Genomic DNA, 4,756 nt, shown 5'->3' with positions numbered 1-4,756 from the left:
AGGCTCCGTCGGTGACATGTGCCCCCACCGCACGCTGGGAAGGGGTTCAGGGAAGGAAGAGTGAAGAAGGAGGCTGAGGACCAGGCGGGCCCTGGCCAGAAGGAAGGCGCCGCTTACTTTGGACCTAGGCATTCGGGATCAGACCTGCAGGCATTGTGCTGTGGGGCCAGCCGTTTCGGAGGAAGAGAACTTCCTGACCTTAACCCTGCGCTGCTGTTAAAACGCAGTCATAACTAGCTGGCCCGCACCTGCCCCCTGGAGCCTGGCTGTGACCACTTTCTATTTGGGGTAGAGGACAATCTGGTGTGTCTTCTAGGCTCAGCATCAATACACACCGCTCACCACAATACACACACAGTGCATATTTTACTACCGTCTTTACAGGCCTGACTCAGAGCAGAAGTCGTCGGGAAAACCACGCTCACGGCTCTGCCATTGTTTCCGTGTGTGGAGACATCAGTTACCCTCACTGGGCCTGAGATAGCCATCTCTCCAACAAGCAGCTTAGATTAGAAAGGCGATCTTGCAACTTTTTTTTTTTTTTTTTTTTAAGGATTGGACTTTTTAAAATTAAAAAAAAAAAAAAATTAAACATTTTAAACAATGAAATCTTATGTGTAACATCAGTGTAAAAAGCAGATCAGGGTGAAACATACTGCTGATCCGGGGCTGGGCAGGGCCGAGCCCTCCTGTCCCCTTTCCCCTGCCCCACCCCGCCTTGCTCCAAAGAACTTCCAGGGCCTGAGGAGCCCATTTCAAAACCCTCTGAATGAGATGCTTGCTAAGAACATCCTGCAGCTCCCAGTGACTTCCCAAGAGAGCTTTCTCGGGGCTCCAGGTTTCTGTCTGGACTCCCTTGGGGGTGTGCCTGAGAAACCCACCGCAAGGGCCCCAGTCCATGGTCCCAGAGGTCTGAAGGCATCTGCTTCACCTTCCATGCCGGCCTCCCAGGAGCCAAGGAATTCAGTCCCACGTTCTGGCAACCGTGGCTCAGCATTAGCAGCCGTCTGCAAGTTGACACGGGAGCTCCAGTGGAGTGGTGTGGCATGCCACCCTGCGGGTGTGGTGCTCTGTGCCGCTTAAACCCAGGAGCTGTCTGCAGATGAGGTCCGGTAAATGAGTGTTTCCTTTAACAAGCCTTAAGCCAGGCCCTGAAGCTAAGTCGCAGTGTGAGTATCTTCCTTGAGCCGGTCACCCTACAACATTCCCAAATAAGAGCCCCTGCGGAGAAGCAGGCTATTCAGTCAGACACAAGTCAAACCCCCCAGCCTGTGTTCTCACCTGTGAAATGGGAAAAATCACAATAGCGACACCCGAGCTGTTGTTCGGAGAAGATGAGAGAGTGTCTGCACAGCTCACACCACCCTCTGCACCGCAGCTAACGCTGTTAGCACCAGCACACGGCTCCCTCTGCAAACAGCTGCCCTCCTCATGAGAAATCGTACACTGAACCAGACCCCACGGCCAGTTCCCAAAGTGGGTCTCACACCTATCTGTCTGTTTTGAATACCAGATATTCTAAATATAACATCATTGATATAATCTGAGGTTCTAGATGATGTTATCCACCTGCCTGCAGAGGATTTACTTTTGCTTTTGGCAGGCACTTAGGCCAGGGGCAGATTGCCTTAGGCCAGACTGGATGAGCTGATTCAAAGCTGCTTTCAGTCTTTGTGAAGATGGGTCCATTTCCGGTTCAGCATTTTGCCTGGGGGTATCCCCTCCGCTGCCCCACCTGAAAGTCTGGAGTGCTTGCCCGGCCCTCTCCTGCACAGCAGGGCCTGAACACTGAGGTGGGTTTCCCCAGCCCTGTGAGACTGCCCAAAGTTCTCCTTAGCTTCTCAGCCCCTCCACAGACACTCTGAACTGGCAAATGCCTCAGCGGGGAAAGTGGACCTGAATGTCCGGCACGCCTCTGCGATCCCCTTCTCCTCTTGATTTTGGTTCCTCAAATCCTCACTGCCCTGGTAGCTCTCTGATACCCTCAGCAGTTTCCAAAATATTTTATGCAGTTTTTCTAGTTGTTCTCAAGGGGAGGGTTAGTTGGAGAAGAACACTGTAGCCAACCATCTTGGAAGTGACCATTCCTATTTTACTTTAATGCTTATTTAGGTATTTTAAAAATTATTCTGTTTTCCTGTATGTCTTCTTCATTTGGGCTGCCATAACAAAAATACCATAAATGAGGTGGCTTATAAACAACAAACATTTTTTTCTCACAGTTCCGGAGGCTGGGAAGTCCAAGATCAAGCCACTAGCAGTGCCTGGTGACGGCCTCTTCCTCATAGATGGCACTTTCCACGTGTCCTCACATGGTGGTAGGCACTGGCTGGCTCTCTGCCATGTCTTTTCTAAGGGTACGAGTCCATTCATGAGGGCTCTGTCCTCATGACCTGATCACCTCTCAAAAGGCCCCATCTGCTGATACCATCACCTGGGGGGTTAGGATTTTGCATATGAATTGGGGTAGGGGCACGAATATTCAGACCTTAGTGCTATGCTGCACTGATTTAAGGAAGGTCTCATTGGGATGTTGGGGGTAGCAAAGATAGCAAAGATCCATGTCTTCCATGCTAGTCTCGGAGTGCATTCTTCAGAAGGCACAATGGCAGAATGGGAGGAGGGTCTCCAGTCATGGATGCTGGTGGCCTATTGTTATAAACCACAGGGCAAGGTCAACGAGGGCACATTGGCTGGTGGTTTCCTCCAGCTGAGTTCAGAAGGCATTCTGCCTCCGCAAGTCCACAAACTAGTTTGATCAATAACTTCTCCTCCAAGTAGTACAGTTTGGAAATGAAGTAAGAGAGCCATCTCCTGGTAAGAAATATGGCAGCGTGTGAGGGAGGCCCGCAGTGACTCCGGCACTGTGTGGAGCCCTGTGGGTCCCTGGGAAGTCTGGGGTTTGGGAAGGTGCCCAGAGTGAGTGGACTCCTGGCCCTGTGTTCACCTGATCTTCAACAAGTGCAGCTCCTGTTTTATCTGTTTTATATACTGGGTTCCTAAGAAAGGTTTTCCACCATCGTGGAATTTCAGAAGTTGCTCCACCATCAGATAAATTGGAAAACCACCTATCAAGTTCAACTGCTTCATTTTATAAGCCAAAGTCCCCAGAGGTCAAATGACTTTCCCAAGGTCTTGTAAATGATTCATGGTGAAAACAGGACAAAACAGTCTGACCTCCATCCAGCGCTCTTCCTACCACCCTACGCTCTGTCTTTGGAAGATGTGGTTTCCTAGAAGATCTTTATTTTAGAACAACACTTCTTTTAAAGAGCACTGCTCTGTGTTTTTGTGTAGAGCTGCACGGACTTTTCTCACAAACTTCCCCAGAGGACATGGAGCAAACAGGGCTGTTGACATTTTCCTGCAGGAAGGTCAAAGGCAGCCGGTCCACCAGAGGAGCTCAGTGCCCTGCCAGGGGCATGTCCTGGCTCTCCTGCTCACCCTGTGACGCCGACTCATCCTGCCACCTCGAGGGTCTCTGTTTCTTCTTTTGTAACATGAGAAAACCAGAAAGCCTAAGATCTTCACATCCTGTGGGAAGCACTTCAGGGGAATCCCCGATGTGGTTAGAGTCACCCTAACACCACCACATAATGATTCATCCTTCTCTTGGGGAGCCAATGAGATCAACGAGCCCAGAAATATGGGCTCTTTGCAAGGGAGGAGTGATGTCTGTATCAAGGGAGAAGAAATACTACATCAGCAAATCCCTGCTTGAAGATCCCTGATTCTCCCTTTAGGAATCATTTATATTGCCAGGCGTGGTGGCTCATGCCTGTAATCCCAGCACTTTGGGAGGCTGAGGTGGGCGGATCACCTGAGGTCAGGAGTTCCAGACCAGCCTGGCCAACATGGTGAAACCCTGTCTCTACTAAAAATACAAAAATTAGCCGGGTGTGGTAGCAGGTGCCTGTAATCCCAGCTACTTCGGAGGCTGAGGCAGGAGAATCGCTTGAACCTGGGAGGCGGAGGTTGCAGTGAGCCAAGATCAGGCCACTGTGCTTCAGTCTGGGCAACAGAATGAGACTTCGTCTCAAAAAAAAAAAAAAAAAAAAAGGAATCATTTATATTTGCTCTTTTGACAATGTCTCTATCAGTGAATTGGAGAGAAACTCATCGCTGTGGCTGATTAAGATAAAATAAAGTTATGATGACTTGTTACTAGGGACCTACAATTCTTCCCTGGGGAAAAGGTCACACACACACACACACACACACACACACTCTCTCTCTCTCTCTCTCTTGCTAGAACAGGCTGGAACTGTCCTTGCAAAGACTGGGCTGAGATGCACCAGTAAATCCGATGTGTGCGCACCCTCATCTCTATGGGATCAGCACCAGCTCTGGGGCCCAGGACTGCCTGGCTCATTGAAGAATCCCGCCATGCAGGTATGACCCGGATAGTATTTGATATTGCATGCAGTTGGAAAAAAATAAAAAGGAACATGAAACCTACTGGCTGGTCTTTTATGTCCTCTAATTCCCATCTCATTGGAGTAAAATGAACCAAAGTGCCACCTGGTACAGCAAAGTGCAGTTGTCCTGTGTCTGTCAGACCCTAAAACATACCTGACTGGGTTTACTGACTTGGGGCTAGATGGATAGCTGCTCCATCAGTTGAGAAGAAAATAAAACTATAGCTCCCAATACAGTGATAATGTTTAAAGAACTACAGATAAAGTCCTCAGATTGGCATGAGCAATGGCTGTGCAATAGCTGGCCACCAGCCATCCTCCCCAACCCCCACCCCCAT

At 49.5% G+C, this 4,756-nt stretch overlaps 1 long non-coding RNA gene across 1 annotated transcript; it reads right to left on the bottom strand.

Moving 5' to 3' along the window:
• Positions 1-530: 530 nt before the first annotated feature.
• On the bottom strand, positions 531-2,769 carry LOC111540396. The gene is made up of 2 exons (XR_002730975.1): positions 1,282-2,769; positions 531-1,196 (listed from the first exon to the last, which is right to left on the bottom strand). It is a non-coding gene; the product is annotated as an uncharacterized LOC111540396 (long non-coding RNA).
• Between the last annotated feature and the right edge of the window lie 1,987 nt (positions 2,770-4,756).

This window comes from Piliocolobus tephrosceles, chromosome X (genome assembly GCF_002776525.5).
Source record: "Piliocolobus tephrosceles isolate RC106 chromosome X, ASM277652v3, whole genome shotgun sequence".
Classification (NCBI taxonomy): domain Eukaryota; kingdom Metazoa; phylum Chordata; class Mammalia; order Primates; family Cercopithecidae; genus Piliocolobus; species Piliocolobus tephrosceles.
Note: the sequence above shows the minus strand (reverse complement) of the source record. Positions and strands in the feature narration are given on the sequence as shown.